This window comes from Festucalex cinctus, chromosome 1 (genome assembly GCF_051991245.1).
Source record: "Festucalex cinctus isolate MCC-2025b chromosome 1, RoL_Fcin_1.0, whole genome shotgun sequence".
Classification (NCBI taxonomy): domain Eukaryota; kingdom Metazoa; phylum Chordata; class Actinopteri; order Syngnathiformes; family Syngnathidae; genus Festucalex; species Festucalex cinctus.
Window position 1 is genome coordinate 38,628,323 of NC_135411.1, and position 21,989 is coordinate 38,650,311.

At 43.1% G+C, this 21,989-nt stretch overlaps 35 non-coding genes across 35 annotated transcripts; all 35 read left to right on the forward strand.

Annotated features, from left to right (window-relative positions):
* Positions 1 to 16: 16 nt before the first annotated feature.
* trnan-guu (transfer RNA asparagine (anticodon GUU)) lies at positions 17 to 90 on the forward strand. Its single transcript has one exon. It is a non-coding gene; the product is annotated as a tRNA-Asn (tRNA).
* An 83-nt stretch (positions 91 to 173) lies between these two features.
* Positions 174 to 247, forward strand: trnan-guu (transfer RNA asparagine (anticodon GUU)). Its single transcript has one exon. It is a non-coding gene; the product is annotated as a tRNA-Asn (tRNA).
* Positions 248 to 802: 555 nt separating this feature from the next.
* trnan-guu (transfer RNA asparagine (anticodon GUU)) lies at positions 803 to 876 on the forward strand. The gene has a single exon. It is a non-coding gene; the product is annotated as a tRNA-Asn (tRNA).
* A 240-nt stretch (positions 877 to 1,116) lies between these two features.
* Positions 1,117 to 1,190, forward strand: trnan-guu (transfer RNA asparagine (anticodon GUU)). Its single transcript has one exon. It is a non-coding gene; the product is annotated as a tRNA-Asn (tRNA).
* Positions 1,191 to 1,432: 242 nt separating this feature from the next.
* On the forward strand, positions 1,433 to 1,506 carry trnan-guu (transfer RNA asparagine (anticodon GUU)). Its single transcript has one exon. It is a non-coding gene; the product is annotated as a tRNA-Asn (tRNA).
* Positions 1,507 to 1,746: 240 nt separating this feature from the next.
* Positions 1,747 to 1,820, forward strand: trnan-guu (transfer RNA asparagine (anticodon GUU)). The gene has a single exon. It is a non-coding gene; the product is annotated as a tRNA-Asn (tRNA).
* An 8,180-nt stretch (positions 1,821 to 10,000) lies between these two features.
* On the forward strand, positions 10,001 to 10,074 carry trnan-guu (transfer RNA asparagine (anticodon GUU)). The gene has a single exon. It is a non-coding gene; the product is annotated as a tRNA-Asn (tRNA).
* An 85-nt stretch (positions 10,075 to 10,159) lies between these two features.
* trnan-guu (transfer RNA asparagine (anticodon GUU)) lies at positions 10,160 to 10,233 on the forward strand. The gene has a single exon. It is a non-coding gene; the product is annotated as a tRNA-Asn (tRNA).
* An 83-nt stretch (positions 10,234 to 10,316) lies between these two features.
* On the forward strand, positions 10,317 to 10,390 carry trnan-guu (transfer RNA asparagine (anticodon GUU)). The gene has a single exon. It is a non-coding gene; the product is annotated as a tRNA-Asn (tRNA).
* Positions 10,391 to 12,647: 2,257 nt separating this feature from the next.
* Positions 12,648 to 12,721, forward strand: trnan-guu (transfer RNA asparagine (anticodon GUU)). The gene has a single exon. It is a non-coding gene; the product is annotated as a tRNA-Asn (tRNA).
* An 83-nt stretch (positions 12,722 to 12,804) lies between these two features.
* trnan-guu (transfer RNA asparagine (anticodon GUU)) lies at positions 12,805 to 12,878 on the forward strand. Its single transcript has one exon. It is a non-coding gene; the product is annotated as a tRNA-Asn (tRNA).
* Positions 12,879 to 13,273: 395 nt separating this feature from the next.
* On the forward strand, positions 13,274 to 13,347 carry trnan-guu (transfer RNA asparagine (anticodon GUU)). The gene has a single exon. It is a non-coding gene; the product is annotated as a tRNA-Asn (tRNA).
* An 868-nt stretch (positions 13,348 to 14,215) lies between these two features.
* trnan-guu (transfer RNA asparagine (anticodon GUU)) lies at positions 14,216 to 14,289 on the forward strand. Its single transcript has one exon. It is a non-coding gene; the product is annotated as a tRNA-Asn (tRNA).
* An 83-nt stretch (positions 14,290 to 14,372) lies between these two features.
* trnan-guu (transfer RNA asparagine (anticodon GUU)) lies at positions 14,373 to 14,446 on the forward strand. The gene has a single exon. It is a non-coding gene; the product is annotated as a tRNA-Asn (tRNA).
* A 238-nt stretch (positions 14,447 to 14,684) lies between these two features.
* On the forward strand, positions 14,685 to 14,758 carry trnan-guu (transfer RNA asparagine (anticodon GUU)). Its single transcript has one exon. It is a non-coding gene; the product is annotated as a tRNA-Asn (tRNA).
* Positions 14,759 to 14,998: 240 nt separating this feature from the next.
* On the forward strand, positions 14,999 to 15,072 carry trnan-guu (transfer RNA asparagine (anticodon GUU)). The gene has a single exon. It is a non-coding gene; the product is annotated as a tRNA-Asn (tRNA).
* Positions 15,073 to 15,155: 83 nt separating this feature from the next.
* Positions 15,156 to 15,229, forward strand: trnan-guu (transfer RNA asparagine (anticodon GUU)). Its single transcript has one exon. It is a non-coding gene; the product is annotated as a tRNA-Asn (tRNA).
* A 397-nt stretch (positions 15,230 to 15,626) lies between these two features.
* On the forward strand, positions 15,627 to 15,700 carry trnan-guu (transfer RNA asparagine (anticodon GUU)). Its single transcript has one exon. It is a non-coding gene; the product is annotated as a tRNA-Asn (tRNA).
* A 711-nt stretch (positions 15,701 to 16,411) lies between these two features.
* trnan-guu (transfer RNA asparagine (anticodon GUU)) lies at positions 16,412 to 16,485 on the forward strand. Its single transcript has one exon. It is a non-coding gene; the product is annotated as a tRNA-Asn (tRNA).
* Positions 16,486 to 16,725: 240 nt separating this feature from the next.
* Positions 16,726 to 16,799, forward strand: trnan-guu (transfer RNA asparagine (anticodon GUU)). The gene has a single exon. It is a non-coding gene; the product is annotated as a tRNA-Asn (tRNA).
* An 83-nt stretch (positions 16,800 to 16,882) lies between these two features.
* trnan-guu (transfer RNA asparagine (anticodon GUU)) lies at positions 16,883 to 16,956 on the forward strand. Its single transcript has one exon. It is a non-coding gene; the product is annotated as a tRNA-Asn (tRNA).
* Positions 16,957 to 17,196: 240 nt separating this feature from the next.
* trnan-guu (transfer RNA asparagine (anticodon GUU)) lies at positions 17,197 to 17,270 on the forward strand. Its single transcript has one exon. It is a non-coding gene; the product is annotated as a tRNA-Asn (tRNA).
* Positions 17,271 to 17,510: 240 nt separating this feature from the next.
* On the forward strand, positions 17,511 to 17,584 carry trnan-guu (transfer RNA asparagine (anticodon GUU)). The gene has a single exon. It is a non-coding gene; the product is annotated as a tRNA-Asn (tRNA).
* Positions 17,585 to 17,667: 83 nt separating this feature from the next.
* Positions 17,668 to 17,741, forward strand: trnan-guu (transfer RNA asparagine (anticodon GUU)). The gene has a single exon. It is a non-coding gene; the product is annotated as a tRNA-Asn (tRNA).
* Positions 17,742 to 18,130: 389 nt separating this feature from the next.
* trnan-guu (transfer RNA asparagine (anticodon GUU)) lies at positions 18,131 to 18,204 on the forward strand. Its single transcript has one exon. It is a non-coding gene; the product is annotated as a tRNA-Asn (tRNA).
* A 240-nt stretch (positions 18,205 to 18,444) lies between these two features.
* trnan-guu (transfer RNA asparagine (anticodon GUU)) lies at positions 18,445 to 18,518 on the forward strand. Its single transcript has one exon. It is a non-coding gene; the product is annotated as a tRNA-Asn (tRNA).
* Positions 18,519 to 18,601: 83 nt separating this feature from the next.
* On the forward strand, positions 18,602 to 18,675 carry trnan-guu (transfer RNA asparagine (anticodon GUU)). The gene has a single exon. It is a non-coding gene; the product is annotated as a tRNA-Asn (tRNA).
* Positions 18,676 to 19,072: 397 nt separating this feature from the next.
* trnan-guu (transfer RNA asparagine (anticodon GUU)) lies at positions 19,073 to 19,146 on the forward strand. The gene has a single exon. It is a non-coding gene; the product is annotated as a tRNA-Asn (tRNA).
* A 711-nt stretch (positions 19,147 to 19,857) lies between these two features.
* On the forward strand, positions 19,858 to 19,931 carry trnan-guu (transfer RNA asparagine (anticodon GUU)). The gene has a single exon. It is a non-coding gene; the product is annotated as a tRNA-Asn (tRNA).
* A 240-nt stretch (positions 19,932 to 20,171) lies between these two features.
* trnan-guu (transfer RNA asparagine (anticodon GUU)) lies at positions 20,172 to 20,245 on the forward strand. The gene has a single exon. It is a non-coding gene; the product is annotated as a tRNA-Asn (tRNA).
* An 83-nt stretch (positions 20,246 to 20,328) lies between these two features.
* trnan-guu (transfer RNA asparagine (anticodon GUU)) lies at positions 20,329 to 20,402 on the forward strand. Its single transcript has one exon. It is a non-coding gene; the product is annotated as a tRNA-Asn (tRNA).
* A 240-nt stretch (positions 20,403 to 20,642) lies between these two features.
* On the forward strand, positions 20,643 to 20,716 carry trnan-guu (transfer RNA asparagine (anticodon GUU)). The gene has a single exon. It is a non-coding gene; the product is annotated as a tRNA-Asn (tRNA).
* An 83-nt stretch (positions 20,717 to 20,799) lies between these two features.
* On the forward strand, positions 20,800 to 20,873 carry trnan-guu (transfer RNA asparagine (anticodon GUU)). The gene has a single exon. It is a non-coding gene; the product is annotated as a tRNA-Asn (tRNA).
* Positions 20,874 to 21,113: 240 nt separating this feature from the next.
* trnan-guu (transfer RNA asparagine (anticodon GUU)) lies at positions 21,114 to 21,187 on the forward strand. The gene has a single exon. It is a non-coding gene; the product is annotated as a tRNA-Asn (tRNA).
* Positions 21,188 to 21,656: 469 nt separating this feature from the next.
* On the forward strand, positions 21,657 to 21,730 carry trnan-guu (transfer RNA asparagine (anticodon GUU)). The gene has a single exon. It is a non-coding gene; the product is annotated as a tRNA-Asn (tRNA).
* The last annotated feature ends 259 nt before the right edge of the window (positions 21,731 to 21,989 follow it).

A 21,989-nucleotide genomic window follows, 5' to 3' on the forward strand; every position in this document is an offset into this window, starting at 1 on the left:
TACCCCTTTTTGTAACGTCTCTGTGGCGCAATAGGTCAGCGCATTCGGCTGTTAACTGAAAGGTTGGTGTTTCGAGCCCACCCAGGGATGTGGTGCACTTTTTCAGAATTTCCATTTTGATAAGCTTGTTGGCTTGTTGAAATTCAAAAACGGAATCTACCCCTCTTTCTTCCGTCTCTGTGGCGCAATAGGTCAGCGCATTCGGCTGTTAACTGAAAGGTTGGTGGTTCGAGTCCACTCAGGGATGTGCTATTGTTTTTCAGAATTTCCATTTTGATACGCTTCTTGGCTTGGTGAAATTCTAAAACGGAATCTACCTCTCTTTGTAACGTCTCTGTGGCACAATAGGTCAGCGCATTCGGCTGTAAACTGAAAGGTTTGTGGTTCGAGCCCACCCAGGGACGTGCTGCTTCTTTTTCAGAATTTCCATTTTGATAAGCTTGTTGGCTTGTTGAAATTCAAAAACGGAATCTACCCCTCTTTCTTTCGTCTCTGTGGCGCAATAGGTCAGCCCATTCGGCTGTTAACTGAAAGGTTGGTGGTGCGAGCCCACCCTGGGACGTGCTGTTCTTTTTCAGAATTTACATTTTGATACGCTTGTTGGCCTGGTGAAATTCAAAAACGGAATCTACCCCTCTTTGTAATGTCTATGTGGCGCAATAGGTCAGTGCATTCGGCTGTTTACTGAAAGGTTGGTGGTTTGAGCCAACCCAGGGATGTGGTACACTTTTTCAAAATTTCTTTTTTTATAAGCTTGTTGGCTTGGTGAAATTCAAAAACGGAATCTACCCCTCTTTGTAACGTCTCTGTGGCGCAATAGGTCAGCGCATTTGGCTGTTAACTGAAAGGTTGGTGGTGCGAGCCCACCCAGGGACGTGCTGTTTTTTTTCAGAATTTCCATTTTGATACGCTTGTTGGCCTGGTGAAATTCAAAAACGGAATCTACCCCTCTTTGTAATGTCTATGTGGCGCAATAGGTCAGTGCATTCGGCTGTTTACTGAAAGGTTGGTGGTTTGAGCCCACCCAGGGATGTGGTACACTTTTTCAAAATTTCTTTTTTTATAAGCTTGTTGGCTTGGTGAAATTCAAAAACGGAATCTACCCCTCTTTCTTTCGTCTCTGTGGCGCAATAGGTCAGCGCATTCGGCTGTTAACTGAAAGGTTGGTGGTTCGAGCCCACCCAGGGACGTGCTATTCTTTTTCAGAATTTCCATTTTGATACGCTTCTTGGCTTGGTGAATTTCTAAAACGGAATCTACCCCTCTTTGTAAGGTCTCTGTGGCACAATAGGTCAGCGCATTCGGCTGTAAACTGAAAGGTTTGTGGTTCGAGCCCACCCAGGGATGTGGTGCACATTTTCAGAATTTCCATTTTGATACACTTGTTGGCTTGGTGAAATTCAAAAACGGAATCTACCCCTCTTTTTGTAATGTCTCTGTGGCGCAATAGGTCAGCGCATTCGGCTGTTAACTGAAAGGTTGGTGGTTCGAGCCCACCCAGGGACGTGGTATGCTTTTTCAGAATTTCCATTTTGATACTCTTGTTGGCTTGTTGAAATTCAAAAACGGAATCTACCCCTCTTTGTAATGTCTATGTGGAGCAATAGGTCAGCGCATTCGGCTGTTAGCTGAAAGGTTGGTGTTTCGAGCCCACCCAGGGATGTGGTGCACTTTTTCAGAATTTCCATTTTGATAAGCTTGTTGGCTTGTTGAAATTCAAAAACGGAATCTACCCCTCTTTCTTTTGTCTCTGTGGCGCAATAGGTCAGCGCATTCGGCTGTTAACTGAAAGGTTGGTGGTTCGAGTCCACTCAGGGATGTGCTATTCATTTCCCATCGCGAGAGATTTCCCATCGCGAGATGCTGTGACTATCGCGTGACCGGTAGCGAGACTGGGAAAATCTAACATGGCGGCGCTCTGCTGCTAAAATAGAATTAGCTTTATATTTCTAATTAAACCCGAATTTAATGATTAGATAAATTCGATTTTTTTCTTTTCTAAGAAAGATCGGAAATATTATCCAGTGTGGACGACCTCGAACGTTTTATTGACGATTATTTTTATAGCTGCGCGATGGATGATCTGGCGGCTAGTCGGGATAATCCTTGGAAAAAAAAAAGGAAAAATGACTCGTCAACAGACACGGACGATTTAGCAACCACCGACGTATCGGTGAGTATGCTGGATTCCATAAATAAAAAACTTGACGTCCTCTGTCTTATCCGCGAGGACGTCAAAGAATTAAAGGCAAGTTTGGAATTCGTTAGCCAACAGGTAAGCGATCTCCAATGCGATAACTCCGAGCTACGCTCCTCTCTCGTCGCTGTCACAGCCGAGTTGGAGACGATTAAAAAGGAAAATAAAATGCTAAAGGAAACGGTCTTAGATGTTCAATCCCGTAGTATGCGGGAAAATCTAATATTCTCAGGTATATCCGAAAATTCTCCAGATAATCCAGAGGGTGAGATAAAAAAAATTCATGACATCATCGCTAAAGATCCCACAGGAGACGGTAAATAATATCTCTTTTCACCGTGTACACCGGCTCGGAGCTCGTAAGGGCAATAAGCCCCGTCCTATTATTGCTAAGTTCGAACATTTTAAACATAAAGAATTGGTAAAAAGTAAAGGACGGGAGCTCAAAGGGACATCTTTCGGCGAAAAGTACTGTTTCCTATAATGAAACAAAATAGACAGGAGGGTAAACGGACTTCGATGGTCGTTGATAAATTATATATCGACGGCCAGCTATTCCGAAACCCAACCTCGACCCCTTGGCTGTTCTAACTGACAATTGGTAGAGCCGAGCATTGTGTGATTATTTGACGTATGTATATGTATATGTATGTGTATGTATATGTGTATATATGTATATATATGTATATGTAAATGTATGTATATGTATATGTATGGATAATGGGTTACGAAATAGAATATGAATTTATATTATGCATAGGCTATATAGTAATAATAATAATAATAATAATAATATAAAAATATATTCTTAAAAAAAAAAAAATTAATAATAATAATAATAATCTCGCTTAGGTCACCATTTACTGGTGTATTGTTATGTTGAATCCCCCACAGATTTCCTTCACACTCACTTCCCCCCACGTTTCTTCACTATTATACTTATCTACTTGCTATCTCTCTCTTTATATAAATTATATAAATTGCCTAATTACTCTTTTGCTATCCTACAATATGTTAATATTAATAAGCAGCTTATATAGATGTATACATAAGACTGAGTCTATATTGCTTGTATGCAGAAATTAGTTCTGGTCTCCTGGAATGTGTGTGGCGCTCGCTCCCAGGCAAAAAGAATAAAAATTTTAGACCATCTCTCAAAATTTAAGGCAGATATTTGTCTCCTACAAGAAACCCACTTACAAAAATCAGAAGAAAAATTATTTATAGATAAAAATTTTAGTCAAGTTTACTCTGCCTCCTATAATAGTAGACAAAGAGGTGTCTCTATACTTATACATAAGAATTTATTCTTTACTCTAAATAATATAGTAACAGATTTAGAGGGCCGATATATTATTATCCAGGTAACTATATTTAATAAAGTATATACAATTGGTAATTTATATGCCCCAAATAATGATGACCCTGATTTTTTCCATGAATTTTTCTCTCGGTTACTCGATTTAGCAACAAATTCTACTATTATTATTGGAGGTGATTTTAACACGGTCTTGAACCCGTTAATAGATCGTTCTAATAATACGATATATACAAGGCGATTACGATCCGCTAAAGTAATAGATGAATATATGGAGGATTTTGGCCTCAGCGATGGCTGGAGACTTCAAAACCCAACTAAGAAGGAATTTACTTTCTTCTCTGCTGTGCACCGATCATTCTCAAGAATTGATTTTTTCCTTACAAATAATTCTATTGTTGATAAAACTGCTATAAAAATACATTCTATAATTATAAGTGATCATGCACCAGTCTCCCTCACTCTACAAATTGACTCTACCTTTAAACCTCGCCCGATATGGCGTTTTAACATCTCATTACTGAAAGACGTAGAGTTTGATAAAATTATTAGAAGGGAGTGGGCAGATTTTTTGGAAATAAATGACTCTCCAAATATATCTCCATCTCTTCTCTGGGAAGCAGGGAAAGCGGTAATTAGAGGGAAAATTATATCATATTCAACTTATAAAAAGAAACAGGATCAAAAATTAGAAAAAATACCTGGAAGATAAAATTAAACAACTAACGGATGAATATGTATTAAACCCAAATAATCAAATATGGATAGAACTACAGAATATAAAAATACAGTTAGATAACATGTTATCTAAAAAGACAGTTTATAATACAACAGTTGAGATATAATAATTTTGAACATAATAATAAATCAGGTAAATTCCTGGCAAATCAACTTCAACGGAATCGGGAAAAATCTCTTATAACGGCTATTAAAGATATAAATGGTGAATGCACACAATCACCAGAAGAAATTAACCATATTTTTTATAACTATTATCGAAATCTATACACAGAAATTAATAGACCTAACCCTGAATATATTGAGGAATTCCTAAACAGCTTAAATATACCTCAGTTATCTATTGAACATAAAGATATTCTCGATACCCCGCTTACTATAGATGAGTTGTATCGTGCTTTAGACAGTATGCCTAATGGCAGAGCACCTGGTCCAGACGGCTTTCCGGCTATATTTTTTAAACATTTCTGGTTAATGTTTGCTCCATTATTTCTAAGAGTAGTAACTGAAATTAAAAGTAAAGGTGATATACGTCAAGATATGAATATAGCAGCAATTAAACTTTTATTAAAGCCAGAAAAAGACCCTACCCTCCCGTCAAGTTACCGACCGATATCACTAATTAATACCGATATTAAAATTATCGCTAAGGCCTTGGCATCTCGATTAGAGACGGTAATCTCGACAATTATTCATAGTGATCAAACAGGTTTTATTAAAGGTCGTCATTCTACTAATAATATTAGGAGACTCTTTAACTTGATTAGTATGTCAAAGCGGTATGATAAAAAGGCAGTTGTTATTTCGCTGGATGCAGAAAAAGCATTCGATAAAGTTAACTGGTCCTTCCTCTTTGCTGTCTTAAATAAATTCGGCTTCGGGGAGTCATTCATTCAATGGGTCTCAATATTATATGATTCTCGTAAAGCTACAGTTACTACTAATGGGATTACATCACAGAGTTTTACTTTACAAAGGGGAACAAGACAAGGGTGCCCAATTTCTCCTTTATTATTTGCTATATTTATTGAGCCGCTTGCATTAGCTATACGTCAGGATAGACGGATCCAAGGAATCCACTCCGGGACAATAGAACATAAAATTAATCTATATGCCGATGATATATTACTCTATTTAGAAGAACCTGCTATCTCGCTAGGGGAAGCATTTAAATTAATAACTAAATTCTCTCACTTATCAGATTACTCTATTAACTGGACAAAATCAACATTATTACCTATTACAGAAAATTCATGGAATCCTACAAGTCAGGATCCACACTACTCCTTTCCTACAGGTAATTTTAAATACTTAGGTGTTAAAATTTCACCTAAGTTAACTGAATTAACTTCTTTAAATTTTTCACCATTATTGGATAGTATCCGTAGTGACCTGGAGCGCTGGAATAATCTTCCAATCTCTTTAATAGGACGGATAGCTACTATAAAAATGAAAGTTTTACCAAAGATTAATTATTTATTTTCAATGATTCCATTTAAACCTACGTCTAACTGGTTCCAATCGCTGGACTCTGCTATCATAAAATTCTATTGGAATAAAAAAAAAGCCAAAATTAGTCTATCTACTCTTCAGGAAAGTAAATCTAAAGGAGGTTTAGAGGCACCAAACTTTATGTACTATTATTTAGCTAATCAACTACAATATCTTGTGCTATGGACACAACCCAACAGAGATACTAACTGTTGGTTGGAATTGGAGCAGAAGGATTGTAATAATCTTAGACTGTCAGATTTACTCTTTATTACAAAATCAATAAGACGATATAATTGTTTTAAAAACCCAATGATAGCCGCCACCCTGACTGCCTGGTGGAAGGCATTAGAAATTACAAACTCCCAATTGGCGCCCTGTGGGCTCTCTCCCATTTGGCATAACCCCGACTTTCAACTTAATAATCAGTCGTTCCATTTAAGCCTATGGGAGCAGAAAGGAATTACACACCTTCATCATCTTTTCTCAGATAATAAGTTTATATCGTATACAAACTTGGTCCAGAAATATGAAATAAAAAAGGGAAATTTCTTACATTATCTGCAAGTTAAAAATATGGTTAAGAAACAAATCCCAACACTTCAGGATACGCTCCAACTGCCTGTCTTAGCTAAAGATATTATAAAGCTTTCTCCAACAACAATAAAGAAAATATCAAAAACATATAAGTTATTTTTATACACAAATAAAACGTATTTACCGACTTTAAAATGGGAAAAAGACTTGTCTATAGTTCCGGAACCAGACTTTTGGACCCAAATCTGTGAAAATGTATTTAAAATGACCAAACAGACAAATTTGCAACTTATCCAATATAAGATACTTCATAGAACATATATTACACAATATATGATGAAAAAAATGGGACTCTCTGACTCCGACATTTGTCTCCAGTGCTCACAAAACACTGCCGATACTTATCTTCATGCTTTATGGTCATGTACTCCAGTGCTGCATTTCTGGACTAAAATCTTGGAAAAGCTCGCTGATATATTAAACTGTAGGCTTCCTTTATCTCCAAGATTGTGTTTACTAGGTGACTTAACAATAACTGAGCTACCATGTAAACAATCTCAATCTATATTTATAGCCCTTACTATTGCTAAAAAAATAATCCTTGTCAATTGGAAAAATAAACAATCTCTAAATATCGACCACTGGTTAAACTTACTAATAAATTATATCTCAATGGAAAAAATCTCTGCCTTAAATAAAAATCAAGTATCAAGATTTAAACAAATATGGTCTATGTACATAGAATATTTTAATCTCAATTTGGCAACTTAATCCTGCCAAGATTCTGCCTGTTAACGAGAGCCACCACATCGTTACAACTTCTTTTTTCGCTGCTTCTGTATTTGGTATTTTGTATCTGATTGTTTTTATTTTTATATAGTCAGGAACCTAGTTGCTGCTAGTGGGCTCGAGCATACCACACTATACGACACTATACTCAATAACTCCTTAAGATCTATTTCTAGTGGGCACTAAGCATCAACACTTGGTGTTACTGCATGCTAATTAGTCAATTTTCTTGACGCCGTCCCCTGTGGTCGGGCGGGGGTGGTTCTGCCCCCCCCCCCCCCCCCCCCCCTCCCGTTGTCTGCTCGGTGGCGGTTGCGTCTTGGCCGCTCCCTGGGCCCCCTGTGGGGTGCGGTGTTGGGGTGCTTCCCCTGGTGCCCGGGGCGGTGCCGTCCCGGCGCGGTCCGCTGCTCCGTGCCCGGCGCCGCGGTTCGGGGTGGGTGGGCCTCCGGTGTGCCCCGTGGTTCCCTCTCCCCTCCCCCTTCCTCCCCCCCGTCGCCTCTCCCTCCTCGCCTCCTCCCGCCCATCCTCCTCTGCCTCCCGGTCCCTTTTCCCTTGTCGCCCTCCCTCCTCCTCCCCCCCCCGCCTCCTGCCCTGCAGCCGCCCTTTCGCCTTCTTGTCGTCTTCTCCCCGCTTACCCCCCGCCCCCCCCCCTTCCCTGTCTGCCCTGCGGCCCCTCCCCCTCCCTCTCCCTGGGCCTGGGGCTCCCTCCCCGGCCCGGGCGTCGGGCTCCGGGGGCCGGGCGAGGGTTTGGGGCCTGCCCCACTCCGGTATAACTCCTGGCGCCCCGGGCGGGCTCCGGTGGCCGGTGGGCTGTCCGGTAGCCCTGCTGCGCTGGCTGTCCGCCCATTGTGGTGCCGGGTGGATGAGGTGGGGGGCGGGTGGGGGTGGGGGTGCTGGGGGGCGGGCGTGCCGCCTACACCCGCCGGGTTGGGTGAGGCCCCGCTGGTCGCTCCTCTTACTCACTTCACTAGCTTGCACTATACACTTTGTAAATATACACATAGGGCACACAACACATTTCTTGGTGGGGTGGGGAAGGGTGGAAACACAGTCTTCACCCTTCAACTCCCCTCCAATTTTAATGCACCTCACGTCCAAGGGGAGGGGTGAGTTGGGGCGGGGAGCCATCAGAGGGGATGGACTGCAGTGCCTGGCAGCGCTGTGGTCCCCCCCATTTGTGTCCCTGCCCCACCACTTTGTCCCTCCATTCCCTTTTTTAATGCACCACACATATACATATTCATTTTTTGGGGGGGGATACGGGTGTGTCGGAGTAGGGGAAATTTTTTCCCTCTGCTCCGACTCACCTGCTCCCAATTTCAATGCACCACACGCACACACTTGTATATACACTGGGTGGGGCCACATTCACGGTGTAAGGGTAGAGCTCGCCAGTCGGCGAGCTGGCGGACTCAGTAACAGGGTTAGGTGTCACTAGTACTCTGGCGTGACGACCGGGGCCTCTCCCCACCGGGCTCGGTGTTCTGGTGTTCCGCCTTCTCCCCTGGTGCTTCCTCCTCTGCTTCCCCCCTCCCGCCGCTGTGCAAATCTCGCGCGGCTGGAGGTGGGGTGGGCACATCTTCCCTCTCTGCGCTGCTGCCCGGTGCCGGTTTCCGGGGGGGGGTGGGGGGTTCTCGCGGGGGGCCGGGTTCGCGGGGGGGGTGGCGGCCGTCGGGGGGGGGCGGCTTGTTTGGGGGGGGGTGGAGGTATGGGTGGGTGGGGGGTTGGGTGCTGGGGGTCGGGGTGTGTTCGGGGGTTTGGGGGTCGGGGTTGGTGGGGCCTGGGTCGTGGTGGATGGCGGGTTTGGGTGGGGTGCGGGGGGGTCGTGGGGGGATGGGGGCTGGGGACCGGTGGGGTGCTGTGGGGGCCCGCTGGGCCTCGTTCTGCGGCCTTGGGCTCGGGGGTGTGGGCCGGGGCTGGGGCGGGGGTGTTCCGGGTGTCTGGGTCGGTGTCCGCTCGGGTGGCTTGGGGGTGGCCTTGGTGCTGCCGCGGCCTGGGGATTCCGGGGGGGGGGGGGGGGGGGGGGGAGTGCTCGCTTTGCTGGACCGCGGTTGACGGCTTCTTTCTTTGGTGGTGGTCCTTATGCATGCCAGATCCGTCGCACCAGCATCTACTGAAACTCAACAGAAGTACCCTCTCCCTCCCACAGCCCCTTGAATCAGTTGGTGCTGGTGTCTGTGGTTCTCACTTTGCTTTATCTATCCTTCCCTCCTTCCTCTCTTTAGTTTTTCCTCTGGTCACTTGAGATCTTAATTTATTAGAAGTATGAGGTTTCTGGGGTTGGCATAAGACTCTGGTTTTGTAACCACGCAGGAGGGGTCTTGTTGGTGCTGGACTTCACTTTGATGGATTGGATGTACTGGCTTCTATGGATCTCACTCTGCCTTATCGATCCTTCCCTCCTTCCTCTCTTTAGTTTTTCCTCTGGTCTCTTGAGATCTCGCTAAATTTGCTGGAATTTAGAGGCTTCCGGGGTTGGCGTAAGACTTTGATTTTGTAATCATGGGGAAGGCAGGAAGTGTTTGGTCGGTGCTGGATTTCACTTTGATTTACCTTTCTTTTCTCTTTATTTCTTTTTTTTTCTGACCTTTTCTCTGGTCTCCTGACCATTTAAACCTCACGACTCTGGCAAGATTCTGAAGTACCTGGTTAAGGCGAAGGGTAATGGGATATTTATAAGGTTTTAGGTGAATGAATGAGTATAAATTTATACGTATTTGCACGCACGCACACGCACGCACGCACGCAAACGCACGCACGCAAACGCACGCACACATACACAAAAAAAAAAAAAAAAAAAAAAAAGAGCAATGATGACAAGACGTTGAATCGGTAAGACTACCGAATGAACAATTCTGAGCTCTTTAAAAAAAATAAAAAAAAATAAAAAAAAAAGAAATTCAAAAACGGAATCTACCCCTATTTCTTTCGTCTCTGTGGCGCAATAGGTCAGCGCATTCGGCTGTTAACTGAAAGGTTGGTGGTTCGAGCCCACCCAGGGTCGTGGTATTCTTTTTCAGAATTTCCATTTTGATACTCTTGTTGGCTTGTTGAAATTCAAAAACGGAATCTACCCCTCTTTTTGTAATGTCTCTGTGGCGCAATAGGTCAGCGCATTCGGCTGTTAACTGAAAGGTTGGTGGTTCGAGCCCACCCAGGGACGTGGTCCACTTTTTCAGAATTTCCGTTTTGATAAGCTTGTTGGCTTGTTGAAATTCAAAAACGGAATCTACCCCTATTTCTTTCGTCTCTGTGGCGCAATAGGTCAGCGCATTCGGCTGTTAACTGAAAGGTTGGTGGTTCGAGCCCACCCAGGGACGTGGTATGCTTTTTCAGAATTTCCATTTTGATACTCTTGTTGGCTTGTTGAAATTCAAAAACGGAATCAACCCCTCTTTGTAATGTCTATGTGGCGCAATAGGTCAGTGCATTCGGCTGTTAACTGAAAGATTGGTGGTTTGAGCCCACCCAGGGATGTGGTACACTTTTTCAGAATTTCCATTTTGATACTCTTGTTGGCTTGGTGAAATTCAAAAACGGAAAACACCCCTCTTTGCAACGTCTCTCTGGCGCAATACGTCAGCGCATTCAGCTGTTAACTGAAAGGTTGGTGCTTCGAGCCCAACCAGGGATGTGGTACACTTCTTCAGAATTTCATTTTTTATAAGCTTGTTGGCTTGGTGAAATTCAAAAACGGGTAACACTTTATAATAACTATCCGTTATAAGTAGTTCATAGATCATTAGTTGATTGTTAATTAATGAGTTGTTAATGACTTATTAAATGTTTGTTAACTGTTTGTTAAGGATTTATACGTATGACTATAAACAGTTAATATGTCATTATTAAACTGTTAGTTATTGAGTTATAAATGACTTGTTAACTGTATATTAATCATTTGTAACTATATATTATAAATTAGTAAGACTAAGTTAACAAACTATTAGTAAATTACTTAATAATGACTTGTTAAGTATCAGTTAATAGTTTATATCTGTTATTAGGACGTTATTCTAAAGTGGTAGCTATTCCTCATTTATTAACTGTTATTAAATGAGGAACAGTTGCAACTTTACGATAATATCCCAATAGTATAAATTAGCTACTTACTAGGGGTGTGAATTCCCTAGTACCTGACGATTCGATTCGTATCACGATTCACAGGTCACGATTCGATTCGATACCGATTAATCCCGATACGAATTTATAAGTCGATTGTTGCGATTTTTTTCATTCAAATTTAGAAAATACTAATCAGTAAGCTTGTAGAGTGTAAGATTTATATGAAAATGTATTGTTTATTTATCTGAAATTTCAGTCTTATAGAGGTTGTAATCTGTTTCATGTTTGAACAGCATTAAAATAAAATATTAAGGCTTAATGTTCCGTTCATATAACATTCTTCCATGCTCAAGGTGTGAATCCTAAAAAAAAAAAAAAATCGATTCGAGAATCGCGCGATGTAGTATCGCGATATATCGCCGAATCGATTTTTTTTTTTAACACCCCTACTACTTACTAATATTTAACTTATATATTAGCTAATTCTTTACATAGTAGATGTTAATCATCTACTAATAACTATGAAACTTTGTCAAACAACAAACAGGTGGAACAAGTTGAAAGTACAGAATTTGAAGGTGAAATTTAAAATATAAAATTACTATGCCTTACCATGCCTAAATATCAATTTTCCGTACCATTGAACTTTTTCCACTCATGTGCTCCTCTACAAAGTTTCACTGGTATAGTATTAGTAGATGGTTAACAAACTATTAACAACTGCTGTAAAGAAGTGAGTTAATCTACAACTTAAATATTAGTTATTACTCTATTTATGTTATTGGGACGTTATTCTAAAGTTGCAACTACTCCACATTTACTAACACGTAATAAATGAGGAATAGTGGCAACTTTATAATAACGTCCCAATAACCTATACAAACTATGAAGTAATACTTATCAAGTCATTAGTAAGTAATTTTCTAATAGCTTGTTAACGATGTATTACTAATTTATAAAATATAGTTATGAATAATTACTATACAGTTAACAAGTCATTTAGAGCTCAATAACTAACAGTTTAAAAATAACATTTTTACTATTTATAGACATCATTTTAAAACCTTAACAAACAGTTAACAAACATTTAATAAGTCATTAATAACTCATTAATTAACAGTTTACTAATGGTCTATTAACTAGTTATAACGGGTAGTTATTATAAAGTGTTACCCAAAAACGGAATCTACCCCTCATTGTAATGTCTCTGTGACGCAATAGGTCAGCGCATTCAGCTTTTAACTGAAAGGTTGGTGGTTCGAGCCCACCCAGGGTCGTGGTGCACTTTTTCAGAATTTCCATTTTGAGAAGCTTGTTGGCTTATTGAAATTCAAAAACGGAATCTCCCTCTCTTTCTTTCGTCTCTGTGGCGCAATAGGTCAGTGCATTCGGCTGTTAACTGAAAGGTTGGTGGTTCGACCCCATCCAGGGATGTGGTACACTTCTTCAGAATTTCCCTTTATAAGCTTGTTGGCTTGGTGAAATTCAAAAACGGAATCTACCCTTCTTTGTAACGTCTCTGTGGCGCAATAGGTCAGCGCATTCGGCTGTTAACTGAAAGGTTGGTGGTTCGACCCCACCCAGCGACGTGCCCTTCTTTTTCAGAATTTCCATTTTGATAAGCTTGTTGGCTTGTTGAAATTCAAAAACGGAATCTACCCCTCTTTCTTTTGTCTCTGTGGCGCAATAGGTCAGCGCATTCGGCTGTTAACTGAAAGGTTGGTGGTTTGAGCCCACCCAGGGACGTGGTGCACATTTTCAGAATTTCCATTTTGATAAGCTTGTTGGCTTGTTGAAATTCAAAAACGGAATCTACCCCTCTTTCTTTCGTCTCTGTGGCACAATAGGTCAGCGCATTCGGCTGTAAACTGAAAGGTTTGTGGTTCGAGCCCACCCAGGGATGTGGTGCACTTTTTCAGAATTTCCATTGATACACTTGTTGGCTTGGTGAAATTCAAAAACGGAATCTACCCCATTTTGTAATGTCTCTGTGGCGCAATACGTCAGCACCTTAGGCTGTTAACTGAAAGGTTTGTGGTTCAAGCCCACCCAGGGACGTGGTCGACTTTTTCAGAATTTCCATTTTGATACTCTTGTTGGCTTGTTGAAATTCAAAAACGGAATCTACCCCTCTTTCTTTCGTCTCTGTGGCGCAATAGGTCAGCGCATTCGGCTGTTAACTGAAAGGTTGGTGGTTCGAGCCCACCCAGGGACGTGCTGTACTTTTTCAGAATTTCCATTTTGATACGCTTGTTGGCTTGGTGAAATTCAAAAACGGAATCTACCCCTCTTTCTTTTGTCTCTGTGGCGCAATAGGTCAGTGCATTCGGCTGTTAACTGAAAGGTAAGTGGTTCGAGCCCACCCAGGGACGTGCCCTTCTTTTTCAGAATTTCCATTTTGACACGCTTGTTGGCTTGGTGAAATTCAAAAACGGAATCTACCCCTCTTTGTAAAGTCTATGTGGCGCAATAGGTCAGGGCATTTGGCTGTTAACTGAAAGTTTGGTGGTTCGAGCCCACCCAGGGACGTGGTCGACTTTTTCAGAATTTCCATTTTGATAAGCTTGTTGGCTTGTTGAAATTCAAAAATGGAATCTACCTCTCTTTCTTTCGTCTCTGTGGCGCAATAGGTCAGCATATTTGGCTGTAAACTGAAAGGTTTGTGGTTCGAGCCCACCCAGGGATGTGGTGCACTTTTTCAGAATTTCCATTTTGATACTCTTGTTGGCTTGTTGAAATTCAAAAACGGAATCTACCTCTCTTTCTTTCGTCTCTGTGGCGCAATAGGTCAGCGCATTCGGCTGTTTACTGAAAGGTTGGTGGTTTAAGCCCACCCATGTACGTGGTATGCTTTTTCAGAATTTCCATTTTGATACTCTTGTTGGCTTGGTGAAATTCAAAAACGGAATCTACCCCTCTTTGTAACGTCTCTGTGACGCAATAGGTCAGCACATTTGGCTGTTAACTGAAAGGTTGGTGGTTCGAGCCCACCCAGGGATGTGGTATACTTTTTCAGAATTTCCTTTTTTATAAGCTTGTTGGCTTGGTGAAATTCAAAAACGGAATCTACCCCTCGTTGTAATGTCTCTGTGGCGCAATAGGTCAGCGCATTTGGCTGTTAACTGAAAGGTTGGTGGTTCGAGCCCACCTAGGGATGTGGTGCACTTTTTCAGAATTTCCATTTTGAAACACTTGTTGGCTTGGTGTAATTCAAAAACGGAATCTACCTCTCTTTCTTTCGTCTCTGTGGTGCAATAGGTCAGCGCATTTGGCTGTTAACTGAAAGGTTGGTGGTTCGAGCCCACCCAGGGACGTGGTATAATTTTTCAGAATTTCCATTTTGATACTCTTGTTGGCTTGTTGAAATTCAAAAACGGAATCTACCTCTCTTTCTTTTGTGTCTGTGGCGCAATAGGTCAGCATATTCGGCTGTAAACTGAAAGGTTGGTGCTTCGAGCCCACCCAGGGATGTGGTACACTTCTTCAGAATTTCCCTTTATAAGCTTGTTGGCTTGTTGAAATTCAAAAACGGAATCTACCCCTCTTTCTTTCGTCTCTGTGGCGCAATAGGTCAGCGCATTCGGCTGTTAACTGAAAGGTTGGTGGTTTGAGCCCACTCAGGGACGTGCTATCCTTTTTCAGAATTTCCATTTTGATACGCTTCTTGGCTTGGTGAAATTCTAAAACGGAATCTACCCCTCTTTGTAACGTCTCTGTGGCACAATAGGTCAGCGCATTCGGCTGTAAACTGAAAGGTTTGTGGTTCGAGCCCACCCAGGGACGTGCTGTGCTTTTTCAGAATTTCCATTTTGATAAGCTTGTTGGCTTGTTGAAATTCAAAAACGGAATCTACCCCTCTTTCTTTCGTCTCTGTGGCGCAATAGGTCAGCGCATTCGGCTGTTAACTGAAAGGTTGGTGGTTCGAGCCCACCCAGGGATGTGGTGCACTTTTTCAGAATTTCCATTTTGATAAGCTTGTTGGCTTGTTGAAATTCAAAAACGGAATCTACCCCTCTTTCTTTCGTCTCTGTGGTGCAATAGGTCAGCGCATTCGGCTGTTAACTGAAAGGTTGGTGGTTCGAGCCCACCCAGGGACGTGCTATTCTTTTTCAGAATTTCCATTTTGATACGCTTCTTGGCTTGGTGAAATTCTAAAACGGAATCTACCCCTCTTTGTAACGTCTCTGTGGCACAATAGGTCAGCGCATTCGGCTGTAAACTGAAAGGTTTGTGGTTCGAGCCCACCCAGGGATGTGGTGCACTTTTTCAGAATTTCCATTTTGATACACTTGTTGGCTTGGTGAAATTCAAAAACGGAATCTACCCCATTTCGTAATGTCTCTGTGGAGCAATACGTCAGCACATTAGGCTGTTAACTGAAAGGTTGGTGGTTCGAGCCCACCCAGGGACGTGGTGCACTTTTTCAGAATTTCCGTTTTGATAAGCTTGTTGGCTTGTTGAAATTCAAAAACAGAATCTACCCCTCTTTCTTTCGTCTCTGTGGCGCAATAGGTCAGCGCATTTGGCTGTTAACTGAAAGGTTGGTGGTTCGAGCCCACCCAGGGACGTGCTGTCCTTTTTCAGAATTTCCATTTTGATACGCTTGTTGGCTTGGTGAAATTCAAAAACGGAATCTACCCCTCTTTGTAACGTCTATGTGGCGCAATAGGTCAGGGCATTTGGCTGTTAACTGAAAGTTTGGTGGTTCAAGCCCACCCAGGGACGTGGTCGACTTTTTCAGAATTTCCATTTTGATAAGCTTGTTGGCTTGTTGAAATTCAAAAACGGAATCTACCTCTCTTTCTTTCGTCTCTGTGGCGCAATAGGTCAGCATATTTGGCTGTAAACTGAAAGGTTTGTGGTTCGAGCCCACCCAGGGATGTGGTGTACTTTTTCAGAATTTCCATTTTGATACTCTTGTTGGCTTGTTGAAATTCAAAAACGGAATCTACCTCTCTTTCTTTCGTCTCTGTGGCGCAATAGGTCAGCGCATTCGGCTTTTTACTGAAAGGTTGGTGGTTTAAGCCCACCCATGTACGTGGTATGCTTTTTCAGAATTTCCATTTTGATACGCTTGTTGGCTTGGTGAAATTCAAAAACGGAATCTACCCCTCTTTGTAACGTCTCTGTGACGCAATAGGTCAGCGCATTTGGCTGTTAACTGAAAGGTTTGTGGTTTGAGCCCACCTAGGGATGTGGTGCACTTTTTCACAATTTCCATTTTGATAAGCTTGTTGGCTTGTTGAAATTCAAAAACGGAATCTACCCCTCTTTCTTTCGTCTCTGTGGTGCAATAGGTCAGCGCATTTGGCTGTTAACTGAAAGGTTGGTGGTTCGAGCCCACCCAGGGACGTGCAGTTCTTTTTCAGAATTTCCATTTTGATACGCTTGTTGGCCTGGTGAAATTCAAAAACGGAATCTACCCCTCTTTGTAATGTCTATGTGGCGCAATAGGTCAGTGCATTCGGCTGTTTACTGAAAGGTTGGTGGTTTGAGCCCACCCAGGGATGTGGTACACTTTTTCAAAATTTCTTTTTTTATAAGCTTGTTGGCTTGGTGAAATTCAAAAACGGAATCTACCCCTCTTTGTAACGTCTCTGTGGCGCAATAGGTCAGCGCATTCGGCTGTTAACTGAAAGGTTGGTGTTTCGAGCCCACCCAGGGATGTGGTGCACTTTTTCAGAATTTCCATTTTGATAAGCTTGTTGGCTTGTTGAAATTCAAAAACGGAATCTACCCCTCTTTCTTTCGTCTCTGTGGCGCAATAGGTCAGCGCATTCGGCTGTTAACTGAAAGGTTGGTGGTTCGAGCCCACTCAGGGACGTGCTATCCTTTTTCAGAATTTCCATTTTGATACGCTTCTTGGCTTGGTGAAATTCTAAAACGGAATCTACCCCTCTTTGTAACGTCTCTGTGGCACAATAGGTCAGCGCATTCGGCTGTAAACTGAAAGGTTTGTGGTTCGAGCCCACCCAGGGACGTGCTGTGCTTTTTCAGAATTTCCATTTTGATAAGCTTGTTGGCTTGTTGAAATTCAAAAACGGAATCTACCCCTCTTTCTTTCGTCTCTGTGGCGCAATAGGTCAGCGCATTTGGCTGTTAACTGAAAGGTTGGTGGTTCGAGCCCACCCAGGGACGTGCTGTCCTTTTTCAGAATTTCCATTTTGATACGCTTGTTGGCTTGGTGAAATTCAAAAACGGAATCTACCCCTCTTTGTAACGTCTCTGTGACGCAATAGGTCAGCACATTTGGCTGTTAACTGAAAGGTTGGTGGTTCGAGCCCACCCAGGGATGTGGTATACTTTTTCAGAATTTCCTTTTTTATAAGCTTGTTGGCTTGGTGAAATTCAAAAACGGAATCTACCCCTCGTTGTAATGTCTCTGTGGCGCAATAGGTCAGCGCATTTGGCTGTTAACTGAAAGGTTGGTGGTTCGAGCCCACCTAGGGATGTGGTGCACATTTTCAGAATTTCCATTTTGAAACACTTGTTGGCTTGGTGTAATTCAAAAACGGAATCTACCTCTCTTTCTTTCGTCTCTGTGGTGCAATAGGTCAGCGCATTTGGCTGTTAACTGAAAGGTTGGTGGTTCGAGCCCACCCAGGGACGTGGTATAATTTTTCAGAATTTCCATTTTGATACTCTTGTTGGCTTGTTGAAATTCAAAAACGGAATCTACCTCTCTTTCTTTTGTGTCTGTGGCGCAATAGGTCAGCATATTCGGCTGTAAACTGAAAGGTTGGTGCTTCGAGCCCACCCAGGGATGTGGTACACTTCTTCAGAATTTCCCTTTATAAGCTTGTTGGCTTGGTGAAATTCAAAAACGGAAAACACCCCTCTTTGCAACGTCTCTCTGGCGCAATACGTCAGCGCATTCAGCTGTTAACTGAAAGGTTGGTGTTTCGAGCCCACCCAGGGATGTGGTGCACTTTTTCAGAATTTCCATAAGCTTGTTGGCTTGTTGAAATTCAAAAACGGAATCTACCCCTCTTTCTTTCGTCTCTGTGGCGCAATAGGTCAGCGCATTCGGCTGTTAACTGAAAGGTTGGTGGTTTGAGCCCACTCAGGGACGTGCTATCCTTTTTCAGAATTTCCATTTTGATACGCTTCTTGGCTTGGTGAAATTCTAAAACGGAATCTACCCCTCTTTGTAACGTCTCTGTGGCACAATAGGTCAGCGCATTCGGCTGTAAACTGAAAGGTTTGTGGTTCGAGCCCACCCAGGGACGTGCTGTGCTTTTTCAGAATTTCCATTTTGATAAGCTTGTTGGCTTGTTGAAATTCAAAAACGGAATCTACCCCTCTTTCTTTCGTCTCTGTGGCGCAATAGGTCAGCGCATTCGGCTGTTAACTGAAAGGTTGGTGGTTCGAGCCCACCCAGGGATGTGGTGCACTTTTTCAGAATTTCCATTTTGATAAGCTTGTTGGCTTGTTGAAATTCAAAAACGGAATCTACCCCTCTTTCTTTCGTCTCTGTGGTGCAATAGGTCAGCGCATTCGGCTGTTAACTGAAAGGTTGGTGGTTCGAGCCCACCCAGGGACGTGCTATTCTTTTTCAGAATTTCCATTTTGATACGCTTCTTGGCTTGGTGAAATTCTAAAACGGAATCTACCCCTCTTTGTAACGTCTCTGTGGCACAATAGGTCAGCGCATTCGGCTGTAAACTGAAAGGTTTGTGGTTCGAGCCCACCCAGGGATGTGGTGCACTTTTTCAGAATTTCCATTTTGATACACTTGTTGGCTTGGTGAAATTCAAAAACGGAATCTACCCCATTTCGTAATGTCTCTGTGGCGCAATACGTCAGCACATTAGGCTGTTAACTGAAAGGTTGGTGGTTCGAGCCCACCCAGGGACGTGGTGCACTTTTTCAGAATTTCCGTTTTGATAAGCTTGTTGGCTTGTTGAAATTCAAAAACAGAATCTACCCCTCTTTCTTTCGTCTCTGTGGCGCAATAGGTCAGCGCATTTGGCTGTTAACTGAAAGGTTGGTGGTTCGAGCCCACCCAGGGACGTGCTGTCCTTTTTCAGAATTTCCATTTTGATACGCTTGTTGGCTTGGTGAAATTCAAAAACGGAATCTACCCCTCTTTGTAACGTCTATGTGGCGCAATAGGTCAGGGCATTTGGCTGTTAACTGAAAGTTTGGTGGTTCAAGCCCACCCAGGGACGTGGTCGACTTTTTCAGAATTTCCATTTTGATAAGCTTGTTGGCTTGTTGAAATTCAAAAACGGAATCTACCTCTCTTTCTTTCGTCTCTGTGGCGCAATAGGTCAGCATATTTGGCTGTAAACTGAAAGGTTTGTGGTTCGAGCCCACCCAGGGATGTGGTGTACTTTTTCAGAATTTCCATTTTGATACTCTTGGTGGCTTGTTGAAATTCAAAAACGGAATCTACCTCTCTTTCTTTCGTCTCTGTGGCGCAATAGGTCAGCGCATTCGGCTTTTTACTGAAAGGTTGGTGGTTTAAGCCCACCCATGTACGTGGTATGCTTTTTCAGAATTTCCATTTTGATACGCTTGTTGGCTTGGTGAAATTCAAAAACGGAATCTACCCCTCTTTGTAACGTCTCTGTGACGCAATAGGTCAGCGCATTTGGCTGTTAACTGAAAGGTTTGTGGTTTGAGCCCACCTAGGGATGTGGTGCACTTTTTCACAATTTCCATTTTGATAAGCTTGTTGGCTTGTTGAAATTCAAAAACGGAATCTACCCCTCTTTCTTTCGTCTCTGTGGTGCAATAGGTCAGCGCATTTGGCTGTTAACTGAAAGGTTGGTGGTTCGAGCCCACCCAGGGACGTGCAGTTCTTTTTCAGAATTTCCATTTTGATACGCTTGTTGGCCTGGTGAAATTCAAAAACGGAATCTACCCCTCTTTGTAATGTCTATGTGGCGCAATAGGTCAGTGCATTCGGCTGTTTACTGAAAGGTTGGTGGTTTGAGCCCACCCAGGGATGTGGTACACTTTTTCAAAATTTCTTTTTTTATAAGCTTGTTGGCTTGGTGAAATTCAAAAACGGAATCTACCCCTCTTTGTAACGTCTCTGTGGCGCAATAGGTCAGCGCATTCGGCTGTTAACTGAAAGGTTGGTGTTTCGAGCCCACCCAGGGATGTGGTGCACTTTTTCAGAATTTCCATTTTGATAAGCTTGTTGGCTTGTTGAAATTCAAAAACGGAATCTACCCCTCTTTCTTTCGTCTCTGTGGCGCAATAGGTCAGCGCATTCGGCTGTTAACTGAAAGGTTGGTGGTTCGAGCCCACTCAGGGACGTGCTATCCTTTTTCAGAATTTCCATTTTGATACGCTTCTTGGCTTGGTGAAATTCTAAAACGGAATCTACCCCTCTTTGTAACGTCTCTGTGGCACAATAGGTCAGCGCATTCGGCTGTAAACTGAAAGGTTTGTGGTTCGAGCCCACCCAGGGACGTGCTGTGCTTTTTCAGAATTTCCATTTTGATAAGCTTGTTGGCTTGTTGAAATTCAAAAACGGAATCTACCCCTCTTTCTTTCGTCTCTGTGGCGCAATAGGTCAGCGCATTCGGCTGTTAACTGAAAGGTTGGTGGTTCGAGCCCACCCAGGGACGTGGTGCACTTTTTCAGAATTTCCGTTTTGATAAGCTTGTTGGCTTGTTGAAATTCAAAAACGGAATCTACCCCTCTTTCTTTCGTCTCTGTGGCGCAATAGGTCAGCGCATTTGGCTGTTAACTGAAAGGTTGGTGGTTCGAGCCCACCCAGGGACGTGCTGTCCTTTTTCAGAATTTCCATTTTGATACGCTTGTTGGCTTGGTGAAATTCAAAAACGGAATCTACCCCTCTTTGTAACGTCTATGTGGCGCAATAGGTCAGGGCATTTGGCTGTTAACTGAAAGGCTGGTGGTTCGAGCCCACCCAGGGACATGGTACACTTTTTCAGAATTTCCATTTTGATATGCTTGTTGGCTTGTTGAAATTCAAAAACGGAATCTACCTCTCTTTCTTTTGTCTCTGTGGCGCAATAGGTCAGCGCATTCGGCTGTTAACTGAAAGGTTGGTGGTTCGAGCCCACCCAGGGACGTGGTGCACATTTTCAGAATTTCCATTTTGATAAGGGCGGCAGGGCAGTCGAGTGGTTAGCACGTCTGCTTCCCAGTTCTGAGGTCTCCGGTTCGAGTCCAGGCTCGGACCTTCCTGGGTGGAGTTTGCATGTTCTCCCCGTGCCCGCGTGGGTCTTCTCCGGGTACTCCGGTCTCCTCCCACATTCCAAAGACATGCATGGCAGGTTAATTGGGCGCTCCGAATTGTCCCTAGGTGTGCTTGTGAGTGTGGATGTTTGTTCGTCTCTGTGTGCCCTGCGATTGGTTGGTAACCAGTCCAGGGTGTCCCCCGCCTACTGCCCAGAGCCAGCTGAGATAGGCGCCAGCAGCCCCCGCGACCCTTGTGAGGAATAAGCGGTCAAGAAAATGGATGGATGGATGGATGGATCCATTTTGATAAGCTTGTTGGCTTGTTGAAATTCAAAAACGGAATCTACCCCTCTTTCTTTCGTCTCTGTGGCGCAATAGGTCAGCGCATTCGGCTGTTAACTGAAAGGTTGGTGGTTCGAGCCCACCCAGGGACGTGCCCTTCTTTTTCAGAATTTCCATTTTGATACGCTTGTTGGCTTGGTGAAATTCAAAAACGGAATCTACCCCTCTTTGTAACGTTTATGTGGCGCAATAGGTCAGGGCATTTGGCTGTTAACTGAAAGTTTGGTGGTTCGAGCCCACCCAGGGACGTGGTCGACTTTTTCAGAATTTCCATTTTGATAAGCTTGTTGGCTTGTTGAAATTCAAAAACGGAATCTACCTCTCTTTCTTTTGTCTCTGTGGCGCAATAGG